The sequence below is a fragment of the Podarcis tiliguerta genome (genome assembly GCF_965153285.1).
Source record: "Podarcis tiliguerta genome assembly, chromosome: 2".
Taxonomy (NCBI): Eukaryota; Metazoa; Chordata; class Lepidosauria; order Squamata; family Lacertidae; genus Podarcis; species Podarcis tiliguerta.
The window spans coordinates 28,215,856-28,238,111 of record NC_139535.1 but is presented as its reverse complement, the minus strand read 5'-3'; the positions used below and the strand labels follow the sequence as shown (position 1 = coordinate 28,238,111).

The 22,256-nt window shown below is 42.5% G+C and overlaps 1 protein-coding gene across 8 annotated transcripts in view; it reads right to left on the bottom strand.

Moving 5' to 3' along the window:
• MITF (melanocyte inducing transcription factor) overlaps positions 1 to 22,256 on the bottom strand; it is a 134,922-nt gene that overhangs the window by 22,946 nt on the left and 89,720 nt on the right. The gene's annotated exons all lie outside the window — the stretch shown is intronic.

The following is a 22,256-nucleotide window of genomic DNA, read 5'->3' as shown; positions in this document are numbered from 1 at the left end:
ATTATTTCTCCACTCTTTTTACATGAGTACTTAATTCAAGAGGAGTCAAATTATCTGGAAAATCAAAGATCACAAGAACAGTTTGAACTGTACCTCTTTAACATTTTCTTCTAAGAGCAAGGGAAACTTTTAAAGCATTTTCTTTAGCATGCATTGAGCACTTCAGCCACAGAAGAGAATCTAACTCCCTGTGCATACAGAGATCTTCAGGATGCAATGTAAGCCAGCCTCATTCAACTGTAAATGTGAAAATTCACAAAAACCAGCTCAACGTGTATTTAAAATGTGCCCTACTGAGCTTGTATTGGGAGTGATTTATTGTGACTTTATTTCAAAAGTTAAAACCACCACAGAACAGACTAAAACAAAGTAAAAGGAAAGAACGGATTGTTTAAATTGTTTCCTGATGCTAGGAGTATAGCACTATTTAGAATTAACCCTGTATTTTTGAATAAGCAAGTGATCTTCTGCCTCTACTTTCCATATGGTCAGAAAAACATACCAGATTTCAAGTAAGACACGTATTCAAAGGGAGGATGTTTATAATAATGACCTTTTGTTCCTATTAATATTGCCCTAGGAACTGGGCTTTGTGATTATAAAAAAAATCAAAAAATCAAATACTTTTTTAGCCTTTGCTCTCATTTCAATGGAACTTTTGTTTCAAAATGTCATGGGATATAAAAGAAAAGGTTAAAAATTTAGGTTTCTAACAATTAATGATGCCAAAACACAAGCCCCACCAACCCACATCAACTAAAAACATTTCATGAACTATGCAGTGCCTTTAGGGTTAGGCCAATTTCACTAGAAAACCAGTCCAGTCAGTGAGACGGAACTCAGTCCGGAAACAGGACTGCGAAACAAGGCTTCAACCCACATTAAAGTGGCTTTTAGTTTCCAGAAATGGAGAAAGGAAGCCTCTAAATGATCTTGTAGTTTTGACTCCATGCTTGGTGACCAGTCTAACAATTCATGGTCCAGGCCAGTTTGCATTTCTTAGTACAGAAAGTATTGATCCGATGTGTAGAGATCTTTGCTCTTCTAATTAATTCAAGGGGGTCCTGGAAGCTTCTCTGTGTGAAAGAAGCAAGCACAAGGTTCATGGTGTTTGGGTTATTCCTTCAGAGAAGCTGAGTATAGCTGGCTTAAACTGGTTTTGTTATCACTTCTGTCAAGGTCATGCTGACTATAATAATAGGCCAGAAGGAGCCTGGGTCTTCACTTTCTCTTTCTATCTCTCTTCCTTTGGTGTGGTGTTCCATACACAGTATACTTAATGGTAAGGTTTAGTCTTATTATAAGTTATTGTAAATTTAAGTCGGCTGCAACTGGATTTCTTATGGACAGTGCCAATCCTGAATGTATTGGATTTGTGACCATTATGCTCATTTGCCTTCAGTAGCAGTAAAGCTCTGCTGGGTGAAATACAATTGCCTTTGGTCTATTTTGGGGGGAAATCCTGCAATGTGTGTAAGTTTTTACTCTACTAACTGTACATTGGAATCTGCTCTGGATCAATACTGAATAGGATTTCATGACAATAGGTAGGCAGTATCCAGTACTGCTGTTTTGCTAGACTTTGGCCTGAGCAATGGAACTTTCCCATTCTCTCCCCTGCAACCCTGCCACACACCCTTGAAATCACTTCCAGAGGGTTGAAAATCTCCAGAGCAGATTTTGAGGGTGCAGATGGGGAGAGGAGAGGAAAGGCGTGTCCTGTTGCGTAAGTAGACATGTGCAGCAATGGATACAATTCAGAGTCTCCAAATCTGAAAGGCACCTGGCTCTAACTTTTAGGAGCGTCATCTAAGGTCTTCTAATAAAGGTTCATACAAAGAACTCTGGGGATTCATAGAAGTTCACTTCAAAGGAAAAAGTTTTCAGGGGGGAATCTTCTCTGGCTCAGATCAAAAATCTGATGGCGAGGTGGAGGAAGGGATGTCAGGTTCCTTGGATGTGAAATGCTTTACATAGACTCTCTCAGCCTGCATCATGGGGACATGACAGCTCTTCTCCCAGGCGATTTCCTGGTTTGGCCTGTATTTTGACACTGTTAAATTCAGTGTCTGGCAGCCCATCTTAACACTCCAAGCATTGATTAAACTCCAACACACACTAGACCCAGGAAGGTAGGGGAGTCAAGGCACAAACTCATAACAATACCCCACAACAAACTCATTACTATAACAATACCCTAAACCAATCAGCTACTCTCCATGTTTTATGATAGGATCTGGAAGGTGCAACAACAACAAATGACAGCCAGTCATCACATTTTGCAGCAACATACAATGAGAAAAAACTAATGCTGCTTTGAGATGCTGTTTAGGATCAGGTAGCCATCCACAGACAAAAGAATCCATGTGCATTTGAATAATAAAAGCCACCATTATAGTTCTTAATGCAGCATTTTTATTTTTTTATTTTTCCAGTACTGTCCACAGCACAAAAGACCACTTGTTTTATCAGTATGACCATGTTTTCACGCTACATGCTTTTGCAGTGAATATTAAGTGCCACGGGAACAATTTGGCAAAGAATGGGAGATTTTGTTAATTCAAAACAGTTTTGTGCCACTTAAATGACTTTAGCTATTAGACATCATAGTTAATAATAAAAATAAAGCAAGCCAGAATCTACCCTTCGTTGCCTGCAGCCTGTAATAGCTTTTATGTCAGCATCAATACCGAGAAGGTTGGATAAGCAGTAGCACAAAAAAACAATTTAAAGGCTTTCATTTTATCACACGATTAACATAATCATTAAGAGATTACCTTTTTTATTTTTTAAAAAATGCTACCGGTATTTTACGGCGAACATGTGCAATGGTTTCCTACTGAATTGCTTGGTTTTATTTCTCTGCTTAAATGAGCTGTGATGTTATTTATGTGCATACTGAGCCCACTGAATTATAATAAAATACTTTTGGATACATCACTGAACTTGATGATCAAGCACTAAGTGCAGGATTATCGCAGTCACCTTCATGGAAACACAGCCGATCTGTTTCATCTGCTGAATGAAATAACAGCCTCAGAAGTACTTGCATCATGAATATAGTAAATAAACAGGAAAACACATTGCAAAAGGGTTAAAGGGAGTGAAGAAGCACTCAACTTCAATGACTTGAGTCAGCTGGCCTACAGAAAATGGAGTTCTGACCCATATTGCTATCTAAAGAAATTACTGCCTGTACATAGTTACAGATTAGTTTTTGAATTATCTATGTTTGTGGCAGCTCGCATACTGTGTGCTATGTTCTGGAATCTCCCAAATTCCATCAAGCAAGGAATGGCCGATTCCCTTTTTTGGCCCAAGCGGAGACTAAAAAGCCAAGTTAATAGCAATAGTTCAACTGAGGGTCAGGCAAAGCAGTACTGAGCCACTTAAAATATCCACCTCTCTATACTAGATACTGGAGTAAATGTTTTTGAATAATGATTGAACAGAATCTATTTTCAACTGTAAAGCCTTGTTTTGTACACTGCATAGTTGCTTAATAAAGCGAAGAAATGTGATGAATAGGTTGCTTTGCAGGCCTTTATTTTCAACAGCAGCAAATCTCATGAGATAATGGCTTGAATTCATAAATGAGCTGCTACAGAACAGAGGTTTCCACTTAGATGGAAGCAGAGATCAATTATTAAGTCACCATTTTGAATTTAACATTGTCCCATCTGTGATATATGAGCAACACCTTGATGTCTATGAAGGGCCTTCAAGGTAGGTATTTCACAGTTCTTCTTCCTTACTTCTTGTTCCTGCCTCTTTTTCTGCCCTATGGGTCCAGTGGTATTATTTTTAGAAAACAACAGCCAGGTCATCTTCATAAAACGAACCCAGCCAATGGGTGATAATACAAGCAGTTTGACATCACCATGATATTACCTAACTGGAACTGGTGGTGTGACAGCATCATGAAGCCAAATCAAATTGAGGGCAATATTTCCTGTACTTACTCTGAATAGGCAACAATTTTTGCCCCATTTTACTGCCAAAACAATTGCCAACACGGGGAGGGGGGTGATTCATGGAGGTGAAGAAATATGTTCCCTTTCGGTTTCACCTCAGTCCTACAAACCAAAACGCTCCAAACCTACTCAGCACGGTAAACTGCATGTACTGCTGACATACTATGAAAAAGTTCCCTTAGTAGCTATTCAAATTCCCATATGAGGCCTGAGGGATTTGTGTATCATGACAATTAAGACAACAGTAAAATGACCTCTTGTACACCAGGAAATAAAGTCGATCCATAACTTCAGAGTAGAATAATAGAATCCTAAGAGTTGGAAGGGATCCTGAGGGTCATCTAGTCCAAGCCCCTGCAATGCAGGAATCTCAGCTAAAGCATCCATGACAGATGGCCATCCAACCTCTACTTAAAAACTTCCAAGGAAGGAGAGTCCACCACCTCTCATGGGAGTCTGTTCCACTGCCAAACAGCTCTTACTGTCAGAAAGTTTTTCCGAATGTTTAGTCAAAATCTCCTTGTAACTTGAAGCCATTGCCTCGAGTCCTACCCTCAAGAGCAGGAGAAAACAACCATGCTCCCTCCTCAATGTGACAGCCCTTAAGATATTTGAAAATGGCTATCATATCTCCTATCAGTCTCCCTTTTTTTCCAGACTAAACACATCCAGTTTCTTCAAACGTTCCATGTAAGACCCCTAGATTCATTTCACATGTACTGGTAGTAAGTCAGGTGTCCCCCATCCTATATTTATGCATCTGGTTCTTCCTGCCTAAGTGCAGAACCTTACATTTATCCCTATTGAAATTCATTTTCTTAGTTTGCGCCCAGTTCTCCAATCTGTTAAGGTCATTTTGAATTCTGATTCTGTCTTCTGCAGCATTGGCTACCCCTCCTAGTTTGGTGTCGTCTGCAAATTTGATGAGCATCTCCTAAATTCCTTCATCCAAGTCATTTATAAAGATGTTGAACAACAAAGGGCCCAAGAAAGAACCCTGTGGCACCCCACTTGTCACTTTTTTACAGGATGATGAGGTACCATTTATGGTTACTCTTTGGGTTCGGTCAGTCAACCAGCTACAAATCCACCTAACAGTTAGTTACCTTGTTCAGCCCACACTTTGCCAGCTTCCTTGCGAGAATATCATGGGGGACTTTGTCAAAAGCCTTACTGAAATCAAGATACACTATGTCCACAGCATTTCCCTGATTCACCAAGTTTGCAATTCCATCAAAAAAAGACATCAAGTCACTAAAATAAACAAAGTCATTTTTCCTTGTTGTGTGAATGTTTCCTATGAATGCTCTGACAATACAGCCCACAAGTCATATCTGAGAACAAAATATGTCAGAGGGATGTTCCAAACCATTACTAAAAGAAAGGTTTAGTAAAGTGAACTGAGAAATTTTTGCAAAAGGTGTTATGTGAGAAGATCGTATTATGCAGGATATGTTTTGATATTAATTCAGTAGGAAGGAAACCAGAGCTTGTTTTTCAAAGGATGGCTGATGAATTATTAGGCTCCAACCAGATTTCTCTCTCTGTGTGGTTTGACTTTCTAGCACAGGCAAACAAAACAGCGACTTCTCACTTTGCTGTTAACAGCCAGGAACCTCTTAAGTAGGAGGAAATCCTCATTACACGCTTGCTTGTGTGATTCTGAATATAAAGCAACTTGGATGCCTTGCTGACATTAAACCCTTAAGTAAGACATTTGGTCACATTTCTGAGGGTGAGAGCAAAGAGGTTTCCATTGGTTTCAGTTTTAAGCCAAGCATATCATACCAACACAAGAGAATTTCAAAGATGGGGAATTATTGGCGCACGCTTAAATGAGCGGCATTTCATTTAAAATAGCATCTAGTTTCAAGCAGGGATAATTAATTCTAATTGGAACAAAGACAATAAGAGAAACTAGAATAATTACAGGGATTGTTTAGTCAAGAGAGAAATAAAAGGTAAACGGTAAAGGACTCCTGGACAGTTAAGTTCTGTCAAAGGCGACTATGGGGTTGCAGGCTGAGGGACCCGGCGTTTGTTCACAGACAGCTTTTTGGATCATGTGGTCAGCATCACGAAACCACTTCTGGTGCAATGGAACACTGTGACAGAAACCGGAACGCACGGAAACGTTGTTTACCTTCCCGCCGCAGCGGTAAATGAAGTAGAATGCTGCAGTCAAAGAGAATTCATTCCCAGGCATTAGTCTCTTACAGGAAAGACACAGAGACTTGTAGCCCCTTATTATGCATGAACTTTCATGGACTGCAGTCCACTTCATCAGGTGCATGAGCTGTTATCTTGAATGTGATAGCACTTCAAGATAAATCAAGGATACTAAATACTTCATGCGTTAGATGAAGTGGGTTGCAGTCCACAAACACTTATGCCATAATAAGTGTTTAGTCTTTAAGACTCTTTGTTGTTTCAGGGCAATTAGTTGAGTTCCGGCTGATATGAAATCCAGTTTATTAACTTTTGCTGCCCAATGCATCAAATTTATTTATTTATTTAGTTATTGCCCTTCAGCAGTACGTCCCAAGTCTTGTAATAACAATCTAATATGGAATATTAAAAGCAGTTAAAAAACAAATCCACAGGAATACAGTGATTCCATAAGACACCTATCTCTGGTGTCAAAGGTTGGGGCAGACAGGTTTGTTTTCCTTATACAACAAAAACTGTATAATGAAGGTGCCAGACACACCTCTGTGGGGAGGGAATTCCATATCTAGGTGCTACCACACAGAATGCCCTCTTCTCAGGTAACTATCACCTGAACCTCTGAGGGCAGCGGAACTACCAAGAGGACCACCTCTGCTGATCTTAACATTCAAGAGTGCCTATAGCGAAGGGGGTGGTCTTTCAGATATTGGGGGTCTAAGTCATTTAGGGATTTAAACACCCATGTGAGCACTTTGAATCAGGCCTGGAAACAAACTGGCAGCTGGTTTTAAAGCACAAAAAGCAATAATAATAAAAAGTTTTCTTTGTATGTAAGAACATGAAAAGAGATGTAATGTAGCATGATTAATCAATAAGCAGAGGCCATGTATAAACTGCAGATCTGTGGAATACATCTTCAGCAGCTGCTTAGGAAACAAAATGAATGGCTGACCATCTTGGCAGTGAGACAGGAAAGACCAGCTCTCTGCCTTGCAGGCCTTTTTTTCCCACCAGGTCCCTGACTGACTCCAGCTCCAAAAGCTGAGGCTGCTGTTGAGGCCAGAGACTATCTTGGCTGTCTCTTAGTGCAGACTCAGATGATCAAGTCTGAGTTTCCACAGCTGCTGTCTGCCATGAACAACCATGGGCACGATTGGCAGCAACAGCAGCAATATACTAGGCTTATGATATTTCTTGCTAATTATGCTGTTTTAGATGTGGGGTTTTTTTTAAAAAAAATTGACTTCCTTCAGTGACGTTTTCTTCTGAAATGTTTAAGGTGAACAATTGTTTTCTTAACTTTGCTGTGTTAAATGTGCATTCTGTAATTTACCTTTGTCATGTTTTATTTTGAAATTTTTTAAAGTAACATTTTAGTTTCCTGTTAATTATGTTGCTTTGAATGTATACTTTATATTTGACTTTCCTCAGTGATGCTTTATTCTGAATTGTTTTATTCTGTATTTTAATGTAGGTTGTAAACTGTTTGGGTTCCCTCTTTAAAAATAAAAAGCAGTATAAAAATGAATAACAACAATATCTGTATGGGGTGTTCGGGGAGAGGTAGTAACTCTGGTGGGCAACATGTCGCGCTCCTTCTAGGGGAGTTTCCGGGGCAGAGGAAGGGGGTCTGGTGGGTGCAGTCCGCCCTGGGTGTCACCACTGAGGGGGGTGACAAAATGCCGGGCGGCATTCACCACGGGGCCTGTAGCACCCAAGCCACGCACCTCTCCTGGGAGAGACGCGGTGGCTTGGGTGTGCGCAGGCTCCACACTGCCCAAACAGTCCGCCCGCTGCCTTCCCCCCCCCCCAGCTGTAAGGCATCTGAGTGGGAGGAGGCAGGCAGGCTCTGGAGGCCCCGCCCCTATGGGCAGATTGCCTCGCCCCTGGGCATGCTGCCCCAGGCGCCCAAGCGGCTTCCTCCACCGCTGGGAGTTTGTCCATCTTTGGTCCCCACCCTGCACTCTGTTCTCACCTGTGGCTCCTAGAAGCATGTGACAGCAGCCATACCTCAGGAAACAGTTTCAGCTGGCTGGCTAAACCAGGTGAGGGTAGCTGATGGGTCTCAAACCCTCAGTGAGTTAGGGAGTTCCCCTGCATGTGAAGACAGGCTCTGGCGGATTGAGTGGAAGAGAGCAATAGTGGGTTCAGCAGTCAAGAAGTACCAACAGTGGAGGAATGGCAGATGAAGATGATGGATTTTGGGGAGCTAGCCGACCTGACCGGAAGAGTCCGTGAGCAGAAGGAGGAGGAGTACCAGGAGGAATGGATGAAATTTAAAGACTATTTAGCTAAATATGCTAAGATAATTTAAATACAAACACTTGCAAGTACCAGATTGGCTTAAGATTTAAATATGTGAAGTTATAGAATAATATATCTAAAGTTAAAATGAAAAGAAAGAAAGATGATAATTGATTAAGTAAGTTTTATGAGAAATTAGTTTTGGAAAACTGTTACAAAGATATATATAGTAACTCAGCCAGGGGGATTCGAGGAAGTCACCTAACAATGTTAACAAAAGTGGATTTATTATAGTTAGGATTTTTGTTTGTTTATTTGTTTTTTGATGTTTGTTACAAATTTGGAAAATTAATAAAAAAAAAATTGAAAACAAAAAACGAGAAGGCAGTTTCTGCATGTGCTGAAGTGGGAAGTGAGGGGCAGATGGGGCTCTTCAACCTGAAAAGGCAGCCCAACCAGGAGAAGGAAAACTCTGATCCTAAACTTTCAGTGCCTTGCAGGATATCTTTGGGAGAAGAAAAGACTAAGGAGTAAACTCTATATAAATCCGGAGTGGAGTCCCTAAAGCAATTGGATGGCATCTTGTACGCCACCTTCTAGCAACACGTGCAGTCAAGCTGCTGCAAAACCTATTGTTCTGCTTTCCTTTGGACCACATCAGCAAGGCCAAGAGGGAGGTCTTGTCTTCTGGGTAGCCCAGGACCTCCATACACACTGCCAAGGTTTGCGCCCCAGAGAGGTCACTTGGGTGCTGCTAACCCAGCAAAAACAAAGCAGGAGGCATCTGCGTCTCTGCAGCCACAGCAGGCGCTGTGATTCTCTAGCGGTTTGACTTCACCACCAGAGGCCCACTCCATTGTTTCCCAAGACAGACAGATGCCACCATTTCAGAAAGTCAAAAATAACAAAATAGAAAACTCATCCCTCTTCTAAAAAGCTGATATGCAAACCCATTCTTCCCATTAAATCTTCATCACCCCATTTGAAACACTCCACACACACAAAAAAAAGAGCAAGGGCACAGCATTCTAAATGAAGCTTCTCTATTCATAGTACAAAGTTCTGAATTTATATATGTTTTTAGGACACCTGGATTTTAGCAAAAACGGGATTGGTTTCAAAGATGTCAAAGGATCACAGTCTTTAGGGCTGTAGAATCCTCAGAATAGCTAGAAAACAGCAGCAGCAGCAGCTGAACTAGAGAAGCTTACAAACGTAAAGTACATTGCCCCACGGCAGTCGGGGGCGAGGGACCTCCGTCGCTTTTATATCTCGGTTTGTTTAAAGCACACAGAAGAACCCTTCAATGTGCTCCTTTTCAAGACACGACGCAGATTCTGAAGAAGTCAGTAACAAAAAAGTTGCCGTCAGAAGCTATTTCTTCCCCACCCCACAGCTAATGGCAGCTTTAGGGTCTTCCAAGGTCTTCTAGCCTAAGTGAACTTTTTTTTAATAGTACAAAGGATCGGTCTTCAGCTTTACATCACTGAGCAGCCACGTGCTCACCCCCCCCCCCCGCCGCCGCCCTCAATGACAAGTTTTTCATATACATTACTTACTGGATACAACACTTTCTAGACTCACTCTGACAATTCAACAAAGAAACACTGATGTTTTAAACTAGGGATGGGGGAAAACAAACACAGAGATACTTATAGTTACTTAATAATAATTTTCACCACGGCTTGCTCAAGTTAAAATTCCCAATCCTGTGCAGGTTACTCAAATAGTAAGCCCCACTGGGCTTGAGGAGATCACTGTCAAATGAGTATACAACAAAGTTTTTTTGGGGGGGGGGCGTTGTTTGCTTTTTTAGTTTTTAAACCATCTACCATGTCCTTTTCCTTCAGCCCTAATCCCCCCCCCCTGCTGTGGGATAAGTGCAATAAACTGTTAGAGATCTTGTGCAGACTATCTCCTTTTCACTTCCCATCTCCTTCCTTCCCACCCGCCGTCTATGGCACCTCAACATTGTATTTAATATCTTGGAAGGAAACAATCTGCTTTTGAGGTTGCTGTTTTTAATTATCTTGTTAGGTTTGGTGTAACTGTACAAAACTTTCTAGCCGTGGAAATGCATCTAGAAATGAGATACTGTAGTTTTCCATGTGAGTATGACTAGTTTTTTTTTCCCTTTAAAAATTGTGCTAAAAAGTGGGGGTCGCCTTATACATGGATAGCGCATAGGGTGGACGTTTGATTGGTTGCCTCCGTGGCTGTCAGCGGCTACTGGGCATGTTATTGGTGGCTGCGTTAAGGACTAGTGTTGATTGGCTGTCGTTGTGGCAATAGGGCAGTCAATTGGCAGCTTCTGCCGGCAAGGGGACAGACGAGAGGCGGATTTTGTGATGCGTGCAGATGAGCAATTTTCAGCAATCCCCCCTAAAAAGAGCTCAACAACCCTCGGCAACCCCCCCAAAAAGCTCAACAACTCTGTGCCATCTCCCCCCCCCCATTTTCTTAAATTTCAGTCCCCCAAAATACATGGGGTGTGTCTTATACAGTGGTACCTCGGGTTTCAGACGCTTCAGGTTACATACGCTTCAGGTTACACACTCCGCTAACCCAGGTTAAGAACTTTGCTTCAGGATGAGAACAGAAATCGTGCTCCGGCGGTGCGGTGGCAGCAGGAGGCCCCATTAGCTAAAGTGGTACCTCAGGTTAAGAACAGTTTCAGGTTAAGAACAGACCTCTGGAACGAATTAAGTACTTAACCTGAGGTACCACTGTACATGGAAAAATACAGTAATGAGCATAAATGACTAATCAACTGACCACTGAGTGTATGCAGGAGTTAAAAGATTTGAAAAGCACACTGTGAAACTGCTGGTAAAGGTAAAGGTAAAGGTACCCCTGCCCGTACGGGCCAGTCTTGACAGACTCTAGGGTTGTGCGCCCATCTCACTCAAGAGGTCGGGGGCCAGCGCTGTCCGCAGACACTTCCGGGTCACGTGGCCAGCGTGACAAGCCGCATCTGGCGAACCAGCGCAGCACACGGAAACGCCGTTTACCTTCCCGCCAGTAAGCGGTCCCTATTTATCTACTTGCACCCGGGGGTGCTTTCGAACTGCTAGGCTGGCAGGCGCTGGGACCGAGCAACGGGAGCGCACCCCGCCGCGGGGATTCGAACCGCTGACCATACGATCGGCAAGCCCTAGGCGCTGAGGCTTTTACCCACAGCGCCACCCGCGTCCCTTGAAACTGCTGGTACATCAGTCCTAAAGATATGAAAAGGGATGCAATGGCAAGATGACTTGAACCTGTTCATCCTGAAAGCAGCAAGCGGATGATTCCTGAAAAGAAAATGCACCACAGGCCTATCATCAAGAGGCGAAGAGGCCGTTTAGTGTGGCATACAAAAGAGCCGTCCCCGGTCCTGATGAGTTCTCATCCCAGCAACTTTCTACAAATCTGACGGTCATGTTTCGTTTTATTTTGGTTGGCTGGTTGCATTTACACCCCACCTTTCCTCCAAGGAGCTCAAGGTAGAGAATGCATTTCTCCTCCCCATCTTATCCTCATCACTATTTTCAGGTCAGGCTGACACTGACTGATTCGTCTCTCAGGTCCTAGTCCAGCACTCTAACCAGTATACCATGCATATACATTGACAGAATTTTTTCCAGCGCTTTATTTTTCCATGGGAAAACCCCACAACCACCTGCATTTCATAATACTCAATGGATGGCAAGTGCTAATAATGTAGCCAGCTTGGCAGCTTCAAAGCTTTTAGTTTTGTTTACATGCAGAATAAACATGCTAACTTAAAATCCCTCTCCAGGGCATCGGAACAACTTCCATCACAACCTGAATTTTTTCCTACATGAAATTCCCCTCATTTGCAAATTTCCCGAAAACCCCACATTGCTGGCCATGGAGCAAATTGTTTGCAATATAGCACACCGGGGCTGCATACTTGCTTTGAAACTTGTATTTTTTATACACACAAAAAAACTTAGTGGTGTACAATAAACTGTTAAAGCCTGTCAACAAAAAAACCCTCCAAAACTTTAAAATCCTCAGCTGTATTACAGAGCAACAAAAGCATCAATGGCCACCTGTCACTTTCATTTCATGTTTTAAGCATAAAGTTGCTTTTTGTCCTATCGTAACAGATATCAAAATGCAGAATCAAAACAGTATAAAAAAAGGGTAAAAGCGGTTCTTAAAATGCTTTTATGTGTTTTATCGGCAGTAAGTGGGAAATGCTACGTTTCAAAACACTTAATAAATCAAATTAACAGTTTAAGAAACAGCATCTCTAGGAAGCGCTCTCGCCATCTGCCGACTACTTCAGGAAATACTATTGTCTGGTATTCAAGAGAGGCTTTGCATGACCTAACAAGTGCTAGACTGACTACAGAACAGGAGTTAATGTTTAGTAGCCTTTGAGAGCAAAGGTGCCTATATAACAGGGTTTCACAACTCAAATTGCTGTGATGCACACTTTTCAGTGTTTTGTTTTGTTTATTTTAAGGTCATCTAGGGATGAGGGCAGGAGGGCGATTCAGTTCAGTTCACATTTTAATGTGAGCCAACCTAATTTGAACTTGCCAAAGCAATATTTGAAACCAAAACACAGCTATCCTTTTGAGATCTGTGCTTTCCCAAATTTTGCAACGAAGTCTGCAAAAAAAAAAAAAAAAAAAAATGCCAAAAAGGGCACATATTAGGCCCTAATACATGCATGTTTTGGTACCTCTTTTGTTGTTGTTAGAGAACTAATGATTACTCTGTATAAAAATGCATATATTAGCAAAGATAGCATACAAAAATATATTACATTAGGAAAAACTGGTTGCAAAAACGATACAGGAAAATGTCTATATTTGGAGAAGTTTGCACCAAAATGGTGTTTTCATGAGGACTTTTTTTTTTTTTAATGCAAACTGATGCAGAGATTTGGTGAACTGACCTTAAAAGACTGGAACAAGTGAGAAACTTATAGAAACTCAAATGGGAAGACTTGTCGATTGCTGTCAATTGGATGCTAAGAGGAGTAGCATCTGCGTCAGGGGACAAAGCCATGAGTTGGAACCAAAGAGCAAGTCAGCTCTAGAGGAAAAACTAGAACGCAGGATAAAGGAACAAACCAGAAAGCCAGGCCTGGAAAAGGATAGAGAAAGGTACCACAGCACAGGAAGAGAGTGCTGCTTCGGCAAAAGGCTTGACAGGGACAAGAAGCTGTTTTATGTACCTTCCTGGACAAAGGGATTCAGTGCCCAGCATGGGTGGGAAAAGTACAGTGGGCGCTTGGGTTGCGAACGTGATCCGTGCAGGATGCACGTTCGCAACCCGCAGCAATGCGTCTGCGCACATGCGGGTTGCGATTTGGCGCTTCTGCGCATACACAAAGCGCGATTTAGTGCTTCTGCACATGTGCGACTGCCGAAAGCCGAAAGTAACCCATTCCAGTATTTACGGGTTTTGGCGGGCCGCAACCCCCCCAAAAAGCAACCTGAAGCGCCTGTAATCCGAGGTATGACTGTACAGTGGTACCTCAGGTTACAGACGCTTCAGGTTACAGACTCCGCTAACCCAGAAATAGTACCTTGGGTTAAGAACTAAGCTTCAGGAAAAGAACAGAAATCGCGCGGTGGCGGCACGGTGGCAGTGAGAGGCCCCATTTGCTAAAGTGGTACCTCAGGTTAAGAACAGTTTCAGGTTAAGAACAGACCTCCAGAACAAATTAAGTTCTTAACCTGAGGTGCCACTGTACTTCATTGCCTAGGTAGACGCTGCAAACTCCTTGTTTTAATGAGCCTGAACAACTTGGTGTTGTCAGCAAACTTAGCCAGCTCACTGCTCATCCCCAATTCTAGATTATTTATGAACAGGTTTTATTTATTTATTGAATTTCTGTCCCCAAGGAGGCCAGGACAGCAAACTACAATTAAAAACTGCAGGTCCCAATACCGATTAAGCAAGGACTCCACTTTCTATGTCTCTCCAACTGGAGAATTGTCCAGTTCCCCTCAGCCATACCACACATGGTCAGAAATCTGAGGTGATGAGAGTTGCATCCCGGGAAGGCCAAAGGTTTCCATTTCTGGTGTAGAAGAAGAGAAGAGAAATAAAGACCACAAACACAGAGAGGGGGTAATTATCCAGAAGTAGCCACTCTTCTAGGGAGAATATTGCAGCACTAAAGTCCAGTTTATAAATGCACTGTAGTATAGTTTTTGTTTAAGAGCTCAGCTATGCCTATGAAACACCTCAATCACAGTCGAGCGGTCATTATTTTAAAGCAGCCAATTTTATGAAATGAAGCTGAAATGGGAGAGGTTGGGCTAATTGCAAGCATTCCTTGATGTATTATCTAGTGGTGTGTGGTAAAATCAGTGTGTGTCTTGATCCCTCTCCCCCACCCCACCCAAATCTAACCCCTTATTTATTTCTCAGGAGGTTAAAGGACATAGGGGCTAATTAAGGCCCCAAATGAATGAAAGAGAGAATCATTCAAGGTAAAGACCTGGGTTTTACACACTTTCTGCATCTCTGCCTGGTACAACTTAATCTTTTCTTTTCTTTCTTTTTTTACACAACCATTACGAAGGGGTTGGGGGGTAGAGAGCGAGAACGCTAATCTTGTCACGGTCAAGCAGGCTGAAATCGCCATGTAGTACTGGGCAAAATGCTACATATTTGTAATTTAGCCAATAAGAAATTCCTTAAGCCTCTCCTGAATGGCAGGAATGTCTCTGGCTTGTCACTTTCAATCCAGTCATTCTACAGGTTAAGCTCCGAAGGAAATAATGCTCCCCAAACCGGGTATCTGAAAAATAATAATAATTAAAAAGAAGATGTAGCAGCAGAGGATATCTGAGCTGCATTTAGTTTTAAGAGGCAGTGCAGGTAGTGGTTAGAGGGCTGGACTGGAGCTGAGGGAAATCCAGAACGAATCCCTACAAAACACAGTGGGTGATATTTGGCTTGTCACTCTAGCTTACCTCACAGGGCTGTTGTGAGGATAAAAGGGAGATGACCATGTATACCATATTCTGAGCAACTTGAGGGACAAGTGAAATATGGGGGGGGGGGGAGAGATTTAAAAGATCATGAACTATACCAGCTTTGTAGAATATGGACTCACAATTACAGTACTGAGATACATGATACGTGAGCAATTTCAATTCCAGTTCCAAAACACAGCAGTGTTTCCAGAGCATTCTAGTAGCTTCTGACACCAATTTCAAGAATCATGACTGTGGGGCAAAAACAACCCAACTATTGCTCTATTTCCATTCGCAGTTCTCTTTTTTTGAGAAACAGGAGGAAAGCCAGGTGTTCAGAAATATCATTTAATATTTAATGAGATATCTATGCTGCCTTCCTGGGATCCCTTGGAAATGTGATTTTCTGAAATCAATAGTCCAACTGTTTAGGACGCTGCAAAGAGTTTCAAATGCTATTTGCTGATGACACATTGTCACCAGCCTTCTGCCTGCCAGTTGGGCCCCACATGAGTTGTCCATGTTTTCGTCACGGCAACAGACCCACCCATTTTTGCTTCACCCCTGGCTGTTCCTGTCACATGGCACTCCTTGCGCAATCCCCCAGTTCTTCTGCTTTTGTTATTGAGGGAAGAAGACTGTTTTGCTATTAAGAGGAGAAGCATGCAGGCCTCTTCCGAAATAAATAACTCCCCATTAGGCAGATTTTGTCAACAACCTGCTTCAGTGTTATTTCAGCACAGCAATGAGCTGTTCTCATTTTTATTTGTAAACCGCCTTGGCTCCCTGTCAGGGAAAAAGGTGGGGTATAAATAAATATCATCATCATCATCAAAAGCCTTAGATATGCCTGGCTCTGTATTGCTCTCTAGCTGCTCCCACAGAAAAGTGTCAGCGCAAAGTCCCACTGATTGTGCCTCCAATTCAGTACAACGGTACCTTGGTACTCGAACAGCTTGGCTCCCTAACAAATCGGCTCCCAAACGCCGCAAACCCGAACGTGAGTCTTCTGGTTTGCGCACTTTTTCAGAAGCCGATCGCGGCTTCCGATCGAGTGCAGGAAGCTCCTGCAGCCAATCAGAAGACGCGCCTTGGTTGTCAAACCGTTTCGGAAGTCAAGCGGACTCCCGGAACGGATTAAGTTCGAGAACCAAGGTTCCACCGTACTCTACAGTTGTACTGAGGCTGCTTAAGCTGATGATTACTGGTATCTTTCTTAAGAACCTGGCAATTCTTTTTGGACCTCCTCATAAGAAGGAGTGGTTGCCTCAAGGGAACATTCTACACTTTTCTGAATTAAGTATTGGGCATCTCTCAACTAGAACTCATTTTAACGTGTTGTTGTTGTTTAGTCATGTCCGACTCTTTGTGACCCCATGGACCAGAGCACTCCAGGCACTCCTGTCTTCCACTGCCTCCCGCAGCTGGTCAAACTCATGCTGGTAGCTTCGAGAACAATGTCCAACCATCTTGTCCTCTGTCGTCCCCTTCTTCTTGTGCCCTCAATATTTCCCAACATCAGGGTCTTTTCCAGGGAGTCTTCTCATGAGGTGGCCAAAGTATTGGAGCCTCAGCTTCAGGATCTGTCCTTCCAGTGAGCACTCAGGGCTGATTTCCTTCAGAATGGAGAGGTTTGATCTTCTTGCAGTCCACGGGACTGTCAAGAGTCTCCTACAACACCATAATTCAAAAGCATCAATTCTTCGGCGATCAGCCTTCTGTATGGTCTAGCTCTCACTTCCACACATCACTAGTGGGAAAACCATTTTAACGTACTGACCCTATTTGAAATTATCACAGTTGGAAACATTGACACCGGAACTGAATAATTTAACCATTTGCACAATATGTACAATGGGTGTTGATTAGCAAACCATTCTTAGCACAGAGCTTGGCATAGGATACGGGCTTGTACTTCACCGTGTTATAAAGTACGTTATCAGGTAAACGATAAGCCTGTAGACCAGGCATGGCCAAACTTGGCCCTCCAGCTGTTTTTGCACTACAACTCCCATCATCCCTAGCTAACAGGACCAGTGGTCAGGGATGATGGGAATTGTAGTCCTAAAACAGCTGGAGGGCAAGGTTTGGCCATGCCTGCTGTAGACAGTAGGCAATCATCAGGGCTTGGATGAATGGGGCCGACTAAGCTAGGGTATCCATCGCATAGCCTCTTGCACTGCACTGATTTGAGAGCTGGGAACAGGGTTTGAAACTCCTGACTTCTGACCCAAATGGAAATAGTCCCTAGGAAAGGTAAGAAATTTGCACCTTCTTCGTATCGTGGCTGGGTCCCCCAGACCATACTGGGGGTTTCAACAGGAATGAGAAGCCAGTGGAAAAATCAAATGTGTATGTGTATGAACCTTGTTCTTGGCACAGTGTTGCTAGTTGTACAACAGCGTTCTCTATAAATACTCTAGCTGGCATAGCATAGCCTCATTAACATACCTTTCCATAATCCCTGCATATCTTTTTTTTTTTTAGGGGGGAGGGGAACGCTACGTTCCACGTGCTTGCATTCTTGGCGTGATGTAACCACCTCTGTAACTGGGATAAAGTCAGGTTTTCCTACCAAACAGTCCCAAAGTTGATAGAGACATTAATTTGCTTCCTGATGAGATTTAAGGCAGCTCACAAATCTCTTTGCTAATCTTCTGTCTTTCAAAACAGAACAGTGCTTTTTTTATTTAAAAAGAAAAAACACCACCAGGGATCACAACTGAAGACATTTTGGCATAGGAGCCACAGCCTGGGGCCTGAGGGGGAGAAAACTTCGCTCCTTACACACATTTTTGAAAACATTCTCAGTTAATATAGAGCGCTTTCAACCTTGTCAAAATCCAAGCCCAAGTTCAGCTATAGCTGTCAGCCAAGAGTGTGCTGGACACTCCTTCAACATTTACATTTCATTATTCATAATTATTTTTTTTAACTATCCAGGTTTGTTTGTTTTTTAATTTACAGAGCAAGAACACATGTGTGTGCGTACACACACACACACACACACAATCTCTTACCAGTGAAGATATAGCTAATCTGTGCTCAATAATTCTGCCTGGTATCAAATCAGGCCATTGTCCCACCTAGTTGGTATCTGACTACAGTACAATGACTGGCATAAGCTTGCCAGGGTTTCAGACAGGGGGCATCTAAAGCCCTACCTGAAGATGCTGGGAACTGAAGCTGGGACCTTCTGCTTGCAGAGCATGTCTTCCAGGATGAGAACATGGTAAACCTAAGGTAAAGGCAAAGGGACCCCTGACCATTAGGTCCCGTCGTGACCAACTCTGGAGTTGCAGCACTCATCTCGCTTTATTGACCGAGGGAGCCGGTGTACAACTTCCGCGTCATGTGGCCAGCATGACTAAGCCGCTTCTGGCGAACCAGAGCAGCACACGGAAACATTGTTTATCTTCCTGCTGGAGCAGTACCTATTTCTCTACTTGCACTTTAACATGCTTTCGAACTGCTAGGTTGGCAGGAGCAGGGACCAAGCAATGGGAGCTCACCCCGTTGCAGGGATTCGAACCACCAACCTTCTGATCGGCAAGTCCTAGGCTCTGTGGTTTAACCCACAGCGCCACCCGCATCCCTTATGGTAAACCTGGTCTGGCATTAATTGTATGAATCAGAGACAGGAAAGCTAGGCTGTACACACTCTGTGCACACTTGCTCTACAGAAACATGATAGTAACCTGCATTATACATTACAAGGAAGTCTAAGATGCCATAATGTGCTGCAAGCAAAGAGGCAGAGCACAGGAGAATGATCATGATGTGCTATACATGAAACCCCCTGCTGCTGCTCCACTTGTGGAGTGGCTCTTGATCCAGCAGAAGCACCCGCTAATGTAAGAGGAAAGGAGACAATTTCCCCAGCACCCCACAGCACCTTCCACACTGGTTCCACGGCAAACCTCTGACAAAGATCTGGGGAGTGGGTCACAGTGCAAATCAGCAAATGTTGCTGCTGTTGTTAAACTTACTAGTCACCTAGGTGGTCCCCAAGCAACTGACATTGAAGGACATATGCATAAATACAATAGAAAATAAAAATCAAATGAAAACATTTCATACGGCATGATAGAAATAAGTAACAGCCCCCATTCCATAACAGCGATAACTACATTGGCAGCATGGTGACAAACAAACCAAAACTTCCACCCCAAACCACACCAATATAGGAACATAGGAAGCTGTCCTTTACTGAGTCAGATGGTAACGAGTCCATCTAGCTCATGCCTGTCTACACCAGTGATGGCCAAACTTGGCCCTCCAGCTGTTTTGGGACTACAACTCCCATCATCCCTAGCTAACAGGACCAGTGGTCAGGGATGATGGGAACTGTAGTCTCAAAACAGCTGGAGGGCCAAGTTTGGCTGTCACTGGTCTACACTGACCGGCAATGGCTTCTTCAGGGTTTCCGATAGGGATCTCTCCCACTCCTACCTGGAGATGATGGGGATTAAACCTGGGACCTTCCGGCTAAAAGCAGGTGCGCTGCTGCAAACCACCATACAATACTCCCACCCACTGACCAGAAAATAAAAATACAAACTCAAATACCATCAGCCCCCTTTCCCTAGCCCAGACATCCCTGACTCAGAATTCAGCCATGACAACACAGCGTTAGTTTGTTTGTTTTTCATCTCCCCCACTCCATCCATGTTCGTGGATATCTCTGCTGGCTCAAGTTGTTCCAAACACTGGATTTCACCCATAGTGAAAGGGGTACACAGAGCAGGTAGTTCCAGACGATGCAAGCAATTTGCGGCCCTAAGAATCTTCAGCTGCAAGATCCATAAGACCTTCTTGACATTTTCAGAAGTCCTCCAGTTTCAAAAGTCAAGTTTCTAGTGTTTATGGCAGCAAAACTATTTGACATGTGATAAAGAGACTACTGGATGGGAATACACTGTAACTGGAAAAGGTTTTCCATGTTTTTAACTTCCTCCACTGATAACAATTTTAGTTTAGCATAGGAAATTTAGTTTCCTAAATTAATTTGGGAAATTCATTTTTAAAACTGCATGCAGCACTAACTTAATATATTAACATTGCATACACATAGACAAGACATGCAGCAATCTAACACATTATGTTACTCTTGGGCCTTCACAAACTGTTCACCCATTGGGTTTCAAAACCAGATTCCTATCGCACTGTTGGAACACATACTTTTTGTTGGAGGAACTAGGCATTAACATTTGATCTCACTTGACTTCCAGAGTGTGTTAATTAATTCAGCTATATAGTGGCTAAGGTTATGATCCAGGATGGAGTGGCATACAAAGGATGAACAAGTTAAATCAGTGATGATAGATTGGGCAAGAGATATATGACATTACATAATGTTTGAGGATTGGGAAAGATTGTGGAAGAAAGGGGTTAAGTTCACTGCATGTACAATGTTAAAGGAAAATATAATGAAAATGATGTATAGATGGTATTTGACCCCTGTTAAACTAGCAAAGATGTATCATAATTGTGATAATCTATGTTGGAAAGGTAAAGAAAAAGAAGGTACTTTTTATCACATGTGGTGGACCTGCCCCAAGGTGAAAGACTTCTGGGAAAAGATTTATAATGAATTGAAAAAAATGTTGAAATATAAATTTATAAAGAAACCAGAGGCCTTTCTTCTTGGAATAACAGGTTTGGAATTGCCCAAGAAAGATGTTACATTATTTTCGTATGCCACAACTGCTGCTCGAGTTTTATTAGCTAAGAAGTGGAAAATGCAAGAAGTACCAACTGTGAAAGAATGGCAGGTGAAGATGATGGATTTTTCGGAGCTAGCCGTCCTGACCGGAAAAATCCGCGACCAGAAGGAGGAGGAGTACCAGGAAGAATGGATGAAAGTTAATGATTATTTAGTTAAATACATTAAGTTAAATTAATTGGAAAAAGCTTGCAATTACCAGATAGGCTTAGGATTTAAACAAGTTATGTGATGAATTAATATGTTTAATGCTGAATTGGTAAGATAGAATGATGTTAAGTGATTAAGTTAAATTTATAAGAACTTTGATTTGGAAAACCGTTAAAACGATATGCTTTGAAATTCAACTAGGGGGATACAAGGAAGTCACTTAACAATGTTAATAAGATTAGCTTTAATAAAGTTATGTTTTATGTTTGTTTGTTTGTTTGTGTGTTTATAATTTTGTGAAAATCAATAAAAAAATTGAAGGGGAAAAAAAGGTTATGATCCCGGAAGAGGTTATGATCCCACCCATGAGACAAGATGAGGCAACTGCCTCAGGCAGCAGGATCCACCAGAGTAGCAGATCCTGATGTCCATCTTTCTTTCCTCCTGTCCATCTTTCTTTCCTCCTTTCTTTGTTCCTGATGTAGATCTTCCCTCACCCTTTCTTCCCTGGTGGGGAGGAGGGTGTCATTTTGGAGCCCGCCTCAGGTGCCAAAATATCTTGGCTACAAAGTCCCCAGTTCAAACAATGAAGCCCCACTCTCTCAGACTCAGCTCCCACCTTGCAACAATCCTGCCTCTTGTGAAGATTTTCATTATAATTATTAGAATTAGAGCCAATATGAAATTCCATTAAAAGAATTATTAAGTTCAAACTATGGTGGACCTTGGGGAGTGAAATATGACCCCTAAACCTCATATTGTCTATTGCAGCCACCATCTGTTTCAAGATTTGGGAGCTACAATTTTGCTCCCTGACATCTTAGTGGCTGGAGGTTACTGTGTTTCTGTTCTCAGGATTCTCAGAGAGCAGGAATAATTGTCCTCAGGAATGCTCATACCAGTAATCCATGAAAAGGAAACATGGTGGCCAACAACCAACCATAGCAATGTTGTGGTGCAACATTGCTACTGATATTCACTGCAAATTTCACCACTTTTTGTATCCTTCCCAAATAGCCGAAAGTGCCCTAAGTTCTGGAG